The sequence below is a fragment of the Bos javanicus genome, chromosome 8 (assembly GCF_032452875.1).
Source record: "Bos javanicus breed banteng chromosome 8, ARS-OSU_banteng_1.0, whole genome shotgun sequence".
Taxonomy (NCBI): Eukaryota; Metazoa; Chordata; class Mammalia; order Artiodactyla; family Bovidae; genus Bos; species Bos javanicus.
The window spans coordinates 20,858,516-20,874,238 of record NC_083875.1 but is presented as its reverse complement, the minus strand read 5'-3'; positions in this window follow the sequence as shown (position 1 = coordinate 20,874,238).

Sequence of the window (15,723 nt, the reverse complement as noted above, 5' to 3'; positions counted from 1 at the left end):
AGGAATAGACACAGCTGCCAACACATTTTTGCCCCTTTGCCCTACTTGCTTCTTCCTGCCTGAATATTATGTGATGTCTGGAGGTGGAACAACCATCTTGCAGTTATCAGGCAATAAGTTGAAGGCCAATCTCTGAAAGATGGTAGAAAATAAAGATGGGAAGAATTGGGATTCCTAACTTTGGAACTTTTGTTTTATATGAAAAAATATACTGTTCTTTATTTAATCTGTATTTAGCTGAGTATTCTGGAGCTTGAAGCTTTCCTAGCTGACATATCTACTACTGTTGTTATAGTTTCCTGCTTATAGATAAAATCTGCTTGATTATTCAAATGACTCTGCATGTCTGCCATTTTGAAGAATTCTAGGTAAAGGTTACTCTGAGACTTCACCCACATCAGGTCACTAGTACTCGTGGGATGATCTGCTCAAATGATTGAACCAAGAGTGGGTTTGTAAGGACCATTTATCTGAGGAAGTCCTTCAACTGACAGTTCTTTTTAAGGAATTCCCATAACTGTCTATAATAGATTGAACTTAGAGTTTATTTAATCCAGATGTCTTTCCACCTTCTTTTCATAATAAAATACCTTTTTGCTTTCGTTTTCAAATAAACATATAGGCATAGTCACCTTGGAGTGTATTCATATTGCAACATTCAGAATCCTCACCTGGGAAGACTACGCTTATTTAATTGATGACTCCAATTTACCGGCAAAGCCAAAACAATTTTAAATGCCCTCTTTTAGTGATTATATTCAGAATCTGAATCATAATTTTAGGGCATGCTGGAAAGATCAACAAATATGTACTCTTAAGATTGATTTTGAATTTGGAAAATATCCAAAAAATTGTTCAGAGTCAAATCTAGTCAATTAAGTACGCAATCACAAACTGGAAAATAAACATTTTTTGTTACTGTAAAAAACAATTCGATATGTACACAAAATAATCAGGTTTAAAATGTGTTGCAACACTGATGACATGATTTAAATGAATATGTCTTCCGAAGATGACTGCTTTGGAGTTCTACACACTTGGTCATACATGTTAGCTAAACTCGTCAGTTTCATAACTGTGTTGTTATTGTTGTATAGTCTCTAAGTCGTGTCTGACTCTTGTGACCCCATGGACTGTAGCCTGCCCAGATTCCTCTGTCCATGGGATTTCCCTGGCAAGAATGCGTAATAGCTATGCTCAGGTGGAATTTCTTTGGATAAACCAGATGTTTCCTTTTCATCTTTCCCCTTCCATTCTGTCATAAATTTCTTTTTTCTGAAACAAGTTCAGTGTTCATTTGATTGAAAGCCATTTTTGTACTGTAATTTTACTAGAGTTGCTTTTTAGAAAAGTACAAATAGCAAAACAAAATAATAATACTGGTAAGATTTTGAATCAAACAGAATTTTATTTGAGCTCCAACCTTACTACTCACCAGCTGTGTAATTTGAATGATTATTTATTTAATCATTTAAGCCTACTTTTTATTTGTAAAATGAAGATAAAAATAGTATCTATTAATATCTTAGAGAATGTGAATAGTAAATAAAATAATACTTATGAACTTTGTGTGTTATGACTGGGATATACTTGGTGATCAACAAGCATCACTTAGGATAAGACTATGTTAGGCAAATAGAGAAGTCTTTGAATTATTTAAAAGGTAAACAATAATAGGTTATTTATAGGAGTTCTACCAAGAACTGCATGCAGTTGTATACTTCTAATTTTCAACAATTTTGAAGACTTTCTGAAAAATATACTTTTTACTAAGTTCACTTTTCCCTGATCTCCCTTTCAGTTCTCCTAGAAACACATCTCTTAGGAAAGGAAAAATGGAAGGAGTGGATATGCTAACTAATGGAATAAAGGTATTTTCTTTGGCACTTTGAAAAACAGACTAAAGAAGTGCACAATAAATTTATTGTCAGTTAATAGTTTATCATGGATAGTTAACATGGACTAATCTGGGTATTTTATTATTTTGTTTGATGCAGTTATATTTCAGTGTATAATTCTAGATAAAACAATCTAAGTCTCATTTCTTCAGTGTAATGTAACTAATCTCTGTCTTCTCAAAAAATAGTTAAGAATGCAGTAATTACTTCTTTACCTCTTGTAAATAAAGAACAGAAAACAGGGAGCATTTGCTAATAGCCAGGAAGTCACAATTAACTTGTAGTTTACCAAAGATCTCCAGAATTACTTGCAGTTGGTTGGTCAGTCACTCAGTCGTGTCCAACTCTTTGCGACTCCACGGACTATAGCCGGCCAGACTCGTTGTCCATGGGATTCTCTAGGCAAGGATACTGGGGTGATCTCCTCCAGGGGATCTTCCTGACCAGGGATCGAAACTTTGTCTCCTACATTGTCAGGCAGACTCTTGACCACTGAGCCACCTGGGAAGCCCCACCCCACACCCCTCGCCCATTACTTGGAGATCTAAGATAAAAAGAGAAGGTAGATGGCAGTTAATTTAGATCATGTTTATGACAGTCAGACAGAGGTGACTAAACAAAAATAGGGTTTGGATATAAGTTACTCAACTCCTCTGAGCCTATTCCTTCATCTGTTAAATAAGAAAATGAAACAATACACTTTTAAGGTATTCAGTTACTTGCTTCTAGTTAATTTTAAATATAAAACACAATTTTCTCATTTGAATCAAGACCTTCCCCTTACTGACCTAATTGTAGTTGTGTGAAGCAGAATGGAAAGTAAAACAGAGGAAAGAAGAGAGATAAAAGAACATCTTTCAATAGTTTTTGATTGACTAGAGTTTATTGTGTGTTTAGGGTGCGACCTCAAAAAGGAAATTCTATTTTTCAGAAGAAAGGGAAAATCAAAATCCTCTAAAAGGACTTAGATTTTAAACTTTTCTTACTTTACTGGGCTTCCCTGGTGGTTCAGACTGTAATGAATCTGCTTGCAATGCAGGTGACCCAGATTCAATCCCTGGATCGGGAAGATTCCCTGGAGGAGGGCATGGCAACCCACTCCAGTATTCTTGCCTGGAGAATCCCATGGACAAGAGAAGCCTGGCAGTCCATGGGGTCACAAAGAATCAGACATGACCGAGTGACCAACACTTACTTATTTTACTAGAAGATAAATATATCGTGAATAATAAATGTTATGCTATGCAGGGAATAGTTTATTCAGAAATAAAAGTAAATGTATGTTAAACTTTAATTTTTTTTGATAGAGAGGAGTCAACTACAGACCAGTGGTTCTCAAAGTATTATCTACAAACATCATCACCATCATCGTCTGAGAAACTATTAGAAATGTAAAATAATTGGGCCTCATTCCAGACTTACTGAATCAGAAACCCAAGTAGACCTAGAAATCTAAGTTTTAAGAAGCCTTCCAGAAGATTCTGATGACTGTGAAAATTTGAGAACCTCTGCTGCAGGCTTGAGCAAAAGAATATGTCCTTTATAATGTGACACTGCAGTTTCTCCCATCAAGAGAAGTTGTCTCTATCAATACCCTTAGAATCTGGGCTGGTTTTGTGAAGTGCTTTGATCAACAGGATGTGGCAGTAGTAACAGTGTACCCTGGCCTCAAGAATCCTTGCACTTTTCCTCTCCCTTGGTACCCTGACACTACCATTTTAGTAATCTCAGAGTAGCGTATTCAGACATGAGAGCACATGGAGGAGAACCCGGGTATGCCAGACTGGGACATCCCGGCCAGCCAACAGCCAGTCAACTCCCAGAGAAAATCAGGAGAGTTGCCTGCAGGTTCCACAGGTGCTATATGAATAATGCCAGCCAAGAGAGGAACTGCCCAGCCGACCCACAGACACATGAGGAATAGTAAATGCTTACTGCTTTAAGCCACTGAGTTTTGATGTGGTTCATTATGCAGCAGCATGTTAATTGACACAGCCTACTCAAAGTGTAGAATACATTCTATTCCAGTCTGTCCTTAAGAAGCTTTATATTGATAACACTTAAATAAGGTTAAGACATCACATTATTTGAGGTGTTAACATTCGGTTTATAAAGATTGTTTCAAGAATTGCCCAGCAATTTATAGACTTTATTGCTGTTACTTTGACCATAATTTTCTAGTTAGAGAGCTCCTACTTTGTTTTCCCTTTTCTTTGCTAGTGGGGATTACTAGATTCTCATATAATTAACTGCCTGTTATGACCATGCACAGATCTTATTCATCACCTGTCCTAGTGTTCAATACCTGCCTTTCAACTTCCCTGTTTAATATCAGGGAATATTTACCTGCCTAGGTATTTGCTCTTTTTTTTTTTTTTGCTACAGGATTTACTTGCCAACTGTGCTCGTGTCCTCTCTGCTCTGCTTCCTTGTCCTCTTACATTCTCCCCAGGAAGACAAAAGATGGAACTCTTTACTTGGAATGCCTGTCTTCTGGGTAATGACTCTCTTGCCTTGTTTCTATGTTCAGACACCCAGTCTTTTTGTGCATGCCATTCTCTCTCAACGCGGCTGTTTCACCCACCACCTAGGTCTTAGAAATGAATGGTAGGGGGCAGAAAGTGAAATAGGATTTATGGCCTGGTCCTGGAAAGGCAGTGTAGTATAGGTATATAGCGGACAGTGCCCTTTTAATTTTTTTAAATCCTATGGTTTTATTAGGCAAGGTTACCCAAAAGGAGCAGTAAGATGCAGAGAGGGAACAAGCTACTTTAGACAGCTACTTTTTGTTTTGCCTAAAGCCTGCCCCGTATCCATGGAAATTCAGAAGCATGGTCCATGGAGAAAGGTTGTGCTGTGTCTTCACCTTTTATTACTGGATTCGATGTCTACTGTTGCTGCAACAACTTACCACAAGCAATGGCTTAAAACAAAAACTTTGTTATGTCATAAGCCCAGGTCTTTTGGGGCTATGATCAAGCTGTTAGGAGGGCTGCCTGCTTTCTGGAGGCTGAGGGGAAGAATATGTTTCATTGTTTTGTCTAGTTCCTTGAGACCGCCTACATTCCTTGACTGGTGGCTCCTTGACATCTTCAAAGGCAGTGATGGGGGTGGCATCTTCCTCACATCGTGTCCCTCTGATACTGACTCTCTTGTTTCTTTCTTTTATAAGGACTGTTACAACTACATTGGGCCCACTTGGATAATCCAGGATACTCTCCCCATCTCAGGGTCATCAGATTAGCAACCTTAATTCCATTTGCAACCTTAATTTCCCTTTGCTGTATATTTGCAAAATTGAGGGATTAGGACATAGACATCCTAGGGGAGGGTCATTATTCTACTTACCACATCCATGTAGTGACAAAAAAATATTTCTCATCGTAAACATGGTATCTGTAACATCTACTCTCTAGGAATTACAAAGACAAATAAAGTTGTGCCAGGCACTTTGACTTTAGGGAACTCATGTAATGAACTAAAAATCCTAAGGAGTCTGAGAAGGAAATTTTTATGTAGCAAGTAGCCCATGGGCTTCCCAGATGATTCAGTGGTAAAGAATCTGCCTGCCAATGCAGGAGATGCAAGAAACATGTGTTCAATTCCTGGGTCAGGAAGACCACCTGGAGAAGGAGATGACAACCCACTCCAGTGTTCTTGCCTGAAAAAACCCCATGAACAGAGGAGTCTGGTGGGCTACAGTCCACAGGGTTGCAAAGAATTGGACACAACTGAGTGACTGAGCACACATACACGCACACACACACCCCATAAATAGCCTGTGTGAATATATATATATATATATTTAAAAGCCTATGTAGTTCTGTAGTTCATGTTCTGTGAGTATTGTTTTTAACCTGAACATATCATACTTATGTATGTGAGGACAGCATTTGTAAAAACGAGCTTCCCCCAAAGAAATGAGGACCAGTTCAAATGGGTGGAGGAATAAGCAGAAGGGAACAGAACAAAAGATGACTTCATAAAAGCAGAAGCAGTTTTTTACATTCTTATTATAATGTAATAACTCCACTCTCAAACCTTCATCATTTCCTCTGGCCCCAACCCTGAATCACATCTATACTGTTGATTTAGCAGCCAAGTCAGTAATTTGAGTGTTTGGACTTCTCCTGCATGCTAAATTCTGTTTACAGAATCAAATGATTTTCAAATGGAAGTGCTTATCTGGAATTTGAAGATGAGATATATCTGAGTGCACAGAAAATCTTAAGTCTGAGAAATAATTAAATTACAACACTATTTCTACTGAGCTCAATATAAGTTTATTAAAATAACTGAAATGTTTCCTTGTTTTTATCTTTCCTGTTCATTTTTAAAGAAAAATTCTTCACTGATTTTGTAAATGTAACGCTTTCTCATTTTAATGAGTTCAAGTCATGCAGAAAAGTAAAAAGAGCTGTTTTTATAAAAATCACCGCAAATCCCTTTTTAACCATTATTAGCACACAGTACTTGCTATTTTTTATTTTATAATACTTACTCTTTTTACAAATAAGTAATGAATTAGAAAGAAGTCAAATGAAGTAGAAATGAATTGGAATGGACTGCTAAATTTCAAATAAATGTTGTATCCAATACGAATTCTATTATTTCTTAAGAGATCCCTCTAAAGTTAAGAAGAGATGACTAAAAACAAGCAAATGCTGAGTCATAGCTTTAACACCTACCCATTTCAATTTGTAGATGGCATTGAATGTTTCCCTGCTCTGAAAGATGAAGATATTAACTTCTCTCTTTGCTCCCTTTCTACCTTTCCATCTTATTTATATTATTATTTATATATTGTCAAGGTTTTTACATTTATATCCTGTTCTATAATTTAGACATATTTTAAATTGATTCAGTGTTTGCCCAAGACTTTTTATGTGTTTTCTCTTTATTTTTCCATCATCTCTCAAGTAGTTGGATTTCGTTAACAAGTAGCATGTGTTCCTCTGTTTTTTTGGTTTGTGTTTTGTGTGGTTTTGGTGAAGAAGTGTGCAAGGGTGTTGTATTTTCAGACTTCTTTCATGTTTGAAAACATCTGCCTGTTCTACACACTGCTGTTGTTTATCTTGTGTACATGTATACTTTGTGTATGTTGGACATTTACATTACTGTTATATTCCTTTACTCCGAAATTTCTTAGATATTTTCTAGTGACATCTGTCATTGATTATTACTGTGGAATAATATGAGACCAGCATGGATACTTCCCTTTGTTGGAGATTTGCTCTTTTTTCAGGTGCCTGAAGAATTCTTTATCCTTGAAGATTGGTCATTTAACTGTGGATTTATCTCAGAGATGAGTCTTCCTAATCAAAATATGTTACTTTTCAATCTGCAAATTAAACTTTTGCTTCAATTCAAAGGAAGATTCTCCTTAATGAAAAAAAAAAAAAGAAAGAAATTATGTCTTTGAGTACATTGCTATGTTTCTCTGAATTTTCTAACCTAAGAGACACTTAGGTTAGAAATTCTGTTACATGGAATTTGTCAGTTTTCCACTTCTGTGCATGTGTGCATGCTCAATCGGGTCAGACTCTTTGCGATCCCATGGATTGTAGGGGGCCCGACCAGACTCCTCTGTCCATGGAATTCTCCAGGCAAGAATACTGGAGCAGGTTGCCATTTCCTAGTCTAGGGTATCTTCCCAACCCAGGGATGAAATCCATGTCTCTTGCGTCTTGTGCATTGGTAGGTAGATTTACCACTGTGCCATGACCTTCCAATTTATTAACTTCTTTATTATTCATTTGCATTCCTATGATTACCTCAGGTCAGTTCTTTCTTGCTTTTAAAACTTATTATTAATTCGTTATGACATTGTTTTAGTGCTCTACTTCCTTAGGTTTGCGATCCCTCTTTTCTTCATTCTGCTGTTTTAAAACTCATTTTTGAGTTCTTGTTTTCCTTAAGTTTATTCTACATGGCAAAGCTTTGCAGAGAAATTAATTCACTGTTTTTGCATTATACTTTTTTCTAGGCTTGGTTCAATGTCGGTCTTTTATATGCTTTTCCTCCCTTCCTAATATGTTTGTGTTATTGCCTACTATTTATTTTCATTATGCATGTGCATGGAGATCTGTCTGGACCTGTATTTGTTTTCTTGTAATTAAAGGAATGTTTTGATAACTTGCTACTTTAACTAAAACCAGTTTGCTTTCTCTTCATAAACAGTTGATAGCTAGGAATTTAGTGTTCTAGGTTTTTTTTTTCTCAAACCAAGATGGCAAAGTGAACAAGTAGGAGAACTCAAGATTATGTGAACATCTGGGTTCTGCTATCACTTCATAAATTGTATTAAAGATTTTCTACCAAGGTTCATTGCTCCATTGCTTCATTTTCTACCAAGGTTCATGGGCAGTGGTGGGATATCTCACTCTTAAAGAAGAATTTACTTGGAATTAAGGTGGTCTCTTAATTCTAAGTGTAGACCTCACTTCTTTGTTCACTTGCTTTTTATCATCTCCTTCTCCATTAGGAACATTTCCACTACTCTCCAGTCAGGATAAAGAAAAGGGAAAGTTGCTTACTTCAGATGGTATGTTTCCTATTGAATGAGATCCCTTAGCACTGTTTTCTGACCTTTCTTAACTCTTTGTGCCAAAGATGATAGTTACTTCTCTGATGGATAATGATGCCTGTGATTTGGTACATAAACATAATTAATTCTGGGTTTTAGCTGGTTGCTCATTTTGCTCTAACTCTAAACTGTGTCATCCACTTAACTTCTTTCAGCTACAAATGAAACATTTACGTCTCTCATCTGCCTATGCTGCTGCTGCTGCTCCTGCTAAGTTGCTTCAGTCGTGTCTGATTCTGTGTGACCCCATAGATGGCAGCCCACGAGGCTCCTCCGTCCCTGGAATTCTCCAGGCAAGAACACTGGAGTGGGTTACCATTTCCTTCTCCAATGCAGGAAAGTGAAAAGTGAAAGTGAAGACACTCAGTCGTATTTGACTCTTAGCGACCCCATGGACTGCCTATACCTTGTGTTAATTCTCATTTTTCCCTTTCAGAAAACAGGAAGGCCAGAGAGAACCCCTTAGTGACCTCAATAGAGCAATTTAGGTGGGGTTAGGGCAGGTTGGAGGCTGATGTTGAGAGATACATCATGCTGTCTTCCAAAATCCTTTTCTTATTTTGTTGGCTACTTTTTTTTTTTCAATAATTTTTACTTTTTGGCTGCGCTAAATGGCATGTGAGATCTTAGTTTCCCTCACCAAGGATAGAATCAGTGCCCCTTGCATTGGAAGCATGGAGTCTTAACCACTTCCTCCCGTGCCTCCTTTTTTTAAAAAATGGCCTTAGGCTATGCCCCTTTCCTTGAATATATGACATTTTTTGTCTAGTGTTTACTATTTTTTTGTAGTCAATTCTGTAATATGATTTCATTTGGCCATCCTTATGTGTAAGCCTGAAATCATTTATTTTCTTTTTAATTAACTTTAATTTTTTGAATAGGCAACACACAGCACAAAATGCAAAATATACAAAGGTGTGTACAGTGAAAAGTAAGTATTCTTCCTACTCTTACCTTCCATCAATATGGATTCTTTCCCTAGAGACAATTACTGTTACCAGTTCTAGTGTAAATCTCCAAAAACGAATGGTTTCTGTGCATAAAAAATAAATATATATGTTCATGTTTCTATGGGCTTCCCAGGTGGTGCTAGTGGTAAAGAACTTGCCTGTCAGTGCAGGAGACGTAAGAGATGTGGATTTGGGCCGAGTTGGGAAGATCCCCTGGAGGAGGGCATGGCGACCCACTCCAGTATACTTGCCTGGAGAATCCCATGGACACAGGAGCCTCACGGGCCACAGCCCATAGTGTTACCAATAGTTGGACACAACTGAAGTGACCTAGCATGCATGCACTTATAAATATATATAAATACATGCACGCATAAATATTTTTAGTTTTTAAATAAAAATGATAGCATACACCATACACAGTTTTATACTTTTTTAAAACTTATTATATCTTGAATGTAGTTCCATATACAAACATATACAACTGCTGCATCCTTTTTAATTGTGCATAATATTTTATTTTATATCCATGAATAATTATGTCACTGAAACTCACAAGATATAATTTGTAGGCATAATCTTCCCCTGCCCCTACGGTGGAAGCTTGGGCAGATTCTCCATGACTTTTTTGCTCCCTTTTAAGAGATTATATAATCCTATAGTCATTTTGTCAAAACACAGACTGAATTCAGAAATCAGAATGCACCGTCTTAGAGATTAGTCAAAACTCAGAGATAATCAATTCAAAATTGATATAACACACCAAGCTTAGGGACAGGGTTGTTTTGATGTGAAATTCTTCTTCCTTATGGAGCTCCTCCAAACCCCTACCCCGACCCTTGAAATTTGCTAGTCTTTGAGCCCTCCAGGGTTAGAACTGGGAGGATGCAGAAGGGCAAGATATTTGGACTGATCCCTTTCAAGGGATATTTTCTCACTCCCTCTCAGTTCAGTTCAGTTCAGTCACTCAGTCGTGTCTGACTCTTTGTGACCCCATGGATTGCAACATTCCAGGATTCCCTGTCTATCACCAACTCCCGAAGGCTGCTCAACCTCATGTCCATCGAGTCAGTGATGCCATCCAACCATCTCATTCTCCATCATCCCCTTCTCCTCCTGCCTTCAATCTTTCCCAGCATCAGGGTCTTTTCCAATGAGTCAGTTCCTCACATCTGGTGGCCAAAGTATTGGAGTTTCATCTTTAGCATCAATCCTTCCAATGAATATTCAGGACTGATTTCCTTTAGGATGAACTGGTTTGATCAAGGGATGTCCAAGGGACTCTTAAGAGTCTTCTCCAACACCACAGTTCAAAAGCATCAATTCTTTGGTGCTCAGCTTTCTTTATAGTCTAAATCTCACATCCATACATGACTACGGGAAAAACCATGGCTTTGACTAGACAGATCTTTGTTGGCAAAGTAATGTCTCTGCTTTTTAATATGCTGTCTAGGCTGGTCATAGCTTTTCTTCCAAGGAGCCAGTGTCTTTTAATTTCATGGCTGCAGTCACCATCTGCCGTGATTTTGGAGCCCCCAAAATAAAGTCTGTCACTGTTTCCACTGTTTCCCCATCTATTTCCCATGAAGTGATGGGACCAGATGCCATGATCTTAGTTTTCTGAATATTGAGTTTTAAGCCAGTTTTTTCACTCTCCTCTTTCACTTTCAAGAGGCTCTTTAGTTCTTTCTCACTTTCTGCCATAAGGGTGGTGTCATCTGCATATCTGAGGTTATTGATATTTCTCCCAGCAATCTTGATTCAGCTTGTGCTTCATCCAGCCCAGCATTTCTCATGATGTACTCTGCATGTAAGTTAAATAAGCAAGGTGACAAAATACAACCTTGACATATTCTTTTCCCAATTTGGAACCAGTCTGTTGTTCCACGTCCAGTTCTAACTGTTGCTTCATGACCTGCATACAGATTTCTCAGGAAGCAGGTCAGGTGGTCTGGTATTCCCATCTTTTTAAGAATTTTCCAGAGTTTGTTGTGATCCACAGTCAAAGGTTTTGGTGTAGTCAATAAAGCAGAAGCAGATGTTTTTCTGGAACTCTCCTGCTTTTTTGATGATCCAACGGATGTTGGCAATTTGATCTCTGGTTCCTTTGCCTTTTCTAAATCCAGCTTGAACATCTGGCAGTTCACAGTTCATGTACTGATGAAGCCTGGCTTGGAGAATTTTGAGCATTACTTTGCTACTGTGTGAGATGAGTGTAATTGTGTGGTAGTTTGAGCGTTCTTTGGCATTGCCTTTCTTTGGGATTAGAATGAACACTGACCTTTACCAGTCCTGTGACCACTGCTGAGTTGTCCAAATTTGCTGGCATATTGAGTGCAGCACTTTCACAGCATCATCTTTTAGGATTTGAAATAGCTCAACTGGAATTCTATCACCTCCACTAGCTTTGTTCGTAGTGATGCTTCCTAAGGCCTACTTGACTTCACATTCCAGGATGTCTGGCTCTAGGTGAGTGATCACAACATCGTGGTTATCTGGGTCATCAAGATCTTTTCATGCCCACTAGACCAAACATATGTCTAAAGTGGACTTTCTGGTGGGCTTTTCAAAGGTTCCCTGCAGGGTCCCACAAAATATAACACTCTTGACATGGGCCATGTACTTTTTCTTTCAGCAGGGTCTTTCCTATCCTGCCTCAACTTACATTTCCCTGCCAGGTAATTCACCCTCCATAGTTATTCAGTGATGAGTCCCCTCACCCTCTGCCAGTTTCTAGATGCCCTCTTAGGCCAAACTAAAGATGGTCTTAACCTGGTTGTTCTTTAATGTCCATAACTTGTCCATTAGAAAATCATATCTTTTACCCTGACAATTTTGGGACTGTGGTCTACTCAACACAACAGACCTCTCTTGGCTTTATCACTAAGTGGTTGGTTAACCCCCATTTCTTATCCTGTGGACTTCTCAGCTCCCATGAGGTCCTCTACAGGCTACACATGTCAAGTTGTCCCAATGTCCTCAATCAAAGCTCTTTTCTAGTACTTCACTGAATTACAGTAGAGTCCGAGGCAAAAGATGTGCACCCCTCTATACAGTTAACAAATTATCCGCCTGTTTTGAACCAAGTGAAAGAAAGTGAAAAGCTTCCCCTTATGAGTATATATAAAGCCTCACTTTTAAAAAATTTTAATTCTACTTTCTTTAAAAAATTTTTATTTACTTATAGCTGTGCTGGGTCTTCACTGCTGTTACATGGGCTTTCTCTAGTTGTGGCGAGCAGGACCGACTCTAGTTACGGTGTGCAGGCTTCTCACTGCGGTGGCTTCTCTTTTTGCAGAGCATGGACTCTGGAACCTGTGGGCTTCAGTAGTTGTGATTCACGGGCTTGTTTGCTCCTTAGGATGTTGAATCTTCCCAGGCCAGGGATTGCAACCCATGTCCCCTTCATTGACAGGTGGATTCTTAACCACTGTGTCTACAGGAAAGTCCTATAAAGCCTCACTTTTGTCCAATGTGTTTGCACACTTTTGCCAACCCACATAAACATGCCTAGAGGGAAGAACACAATGACTGTGCTGGTCTGAAAGGAGGGGTGTTTAGAAATGACTCTTCCCTTGCACAATAATGTAACATCCTAAACAGAAACAAACAACTCATCTTTATTTAAAATTTTGATATTCTGTTCAATGTGGATTGGTTCTGCATTAATTTTGACTTCTAAAAATCTTACATTAACTATTATTTATCTTGATTACTGTTTGGCATCCTCTTTAAATTTTAAAAATAATCGCTTTATTAAGGTACAATTCACATCATAGTATCTATTTAAAGTATACAATTGAATGAATTTTAGTGTATTCTCAGAGTTTTTAAATCACAATTTTAGAACACATTAATCACCCCCACAAAACACATTAGCAGTCAGTCCCTTTTCTCCACAGCCCTAGGCAACTACTAATCTACTTTCTGTCTCTATTGATATGCCCAAGAGAAATGAAAACATATACCCACATAAAAAATATTCATTGCAGCATTATTCATAATAGACAAAAGATAGCTCCCTTAAAAAAAAATAGATAGCTCCCTTAAGTTTTGCATTTGGACCTGCTCCTTCCTTGAGCTGAAAGAGAAGAAATCCCTCATTCTTTCGCCTTCACATCAGTCCAACACTTCTCTCCAAAAACAAAAATCAAACAAACAAAAAACCCAAAAACTCTTCACAAACTCCTCTGTAGATTCATACTTTGAAGTGCTTTTTTCAAGTATAGTTGGTTTATAATATTATTAGTTTCAGGTGTATAGCATAGTGATTGTGTTTCTTTGCAGATTATATTCCATTATAGGCTATTATAAGATAATGGGTGTAATTCCCTGTGCTGTGCAGTAAATCCTCATTGTTCATCTATTTTATGTGTAGTAGTTTATACCTGTTAATCCTATACCACTAGCTTGTTCCTCCCCAACTTCTCTCTCCTTTGGTCATCACAAGATTGTTTCCTATAAGTCTCTTTCTGTTTTGTATAAGCATTCATTTGTATTGGTTTTTTAGGTTCCACATATAAGTGAGATCATATAGTATTTTCTAATTCACTAATTACATTATTCTCCACAAGCTTCATCCACATCATTGCAAATGGCATTATTTCATTCTCTTTCATGGCTGAGTAATATTCCATTATATACATATATGTATATATACATACATATATGGATGTAAAATACATACCACGTCTTCTTAAGTTAATCATCTGTTGGTGAGTCCTTGGGTTGCTTCCACATCTTGGCTATTATAAGTAGTGTTACAAATAGAGGTGCATGTATCTTTTCAAATTAGGCTTTTTGCTTAATTTTTTCCAGTTATATGCTCAGGAATGGAATAGCAGAATCATATGGTAATCCTATTTTTAGTTTTTTATGGAACCTCCATACTGTTCTTCACAGTGGCTGCAGCAACTTTCATTCCCACCAACAGTATAGGAGTGTTTCCTTTTCTCCACATCCTCCCCAGCATTTATTATTTGTAGACTTTTTGATGACATCCACTCTGAGGGTGTGAGGCAATACTTCATCATGGTTTTGATTTGCATTCCTCTTATAATTAGTGATATTGGATATGATTTCATGTGCCTGTCAGCCCTCTGTATATCTTCTTTGCAAATATCTATTAAGGTATTCTGCCTAATTTTTGATTGGATTGCTTGTTTTTTTGGTATTGAATTTTATGAGCTATTTGTATATTTTGAATATCAACTTCTTGTTTGCTGCATCATTCACAAATATTTCCTGTGGGCCTCCCCCCTGCCCACCTTGTTCCATAGGTTGTTTTTTGTTTGTTTTACTGGTGATTTCCTTTCCTGTGCAAAGTTTGAATAGGCCCCATTTGTTTATTGTTGCTCTAATTTCTTTTGCCCTGGGAGACTGATCTAAGGAAGTACTGCTACAATTTATGTCAAAAAGTCTATGTTCTCTTATGGGAATTTTATGGTATCTTGCCTTATATTTAAGTCTTGAAACCATTTTTGAGTTTATTTCATATATGGTGTAAGGGAATGATCTCATTTCATTGTTTTACACATAGGTGTCCAGCTTTACAAGCACCACTTGTTAAAGAGACTATCTTTTCTCCATTGTATATTCTTGCTCTCTTTGTTATAGATTAGTTAATCACAGGTGTGTGGGTTTACTTCTGGGCTCTCTGAATTATTTTTATAGCTTGATCTGGATGAGGCATCCACCAGTCTTGAAATTGGCTCTGAGTAGTTGGTAAGGAAGTAGCATGGTTAACTCTAGAAATCAATTGGTTGGATTCACATCCTTCTTTTTCAGTTATAAGTGAAATTACTTAAACTCTCTGAACTTCAATTTCCTCATCTGTAAAACTGAGATAACAGCACTATGTTCCTCATGGAGTCCCTGTAAGGTTTAAAAGAATAAACTCATATAAAGTACTTGTTAGTAATGATAGATTTAGTGTTAGTCATTACTTTTTTAATTGTGGTAGAAAACACATAAAATTTAGCATCTTGGTCATTTTCAAGTGTAGAGTTCAGTAGCATTTATTTACATTGTTATGGAACAGATCTCCTGAACTTGTTTATCTTGCAGAACTGAAAGTCTATACCTATTAAACAACTCCCCTTTTCCTCCTGACCCAAAACCTGGTAACTACCATTCTACTTTCTCTATGTATCAATTCAGCTACTTCAGATGACTCAGATAAGTGAAATCATACAGCATTTGCATATTCGCACTTATTCCACTCAGCATAATATCCTTAAGTTTCATCCATGTAGCATGCGACAGAAATTCTTTCCTTTTTAAGGCTGCA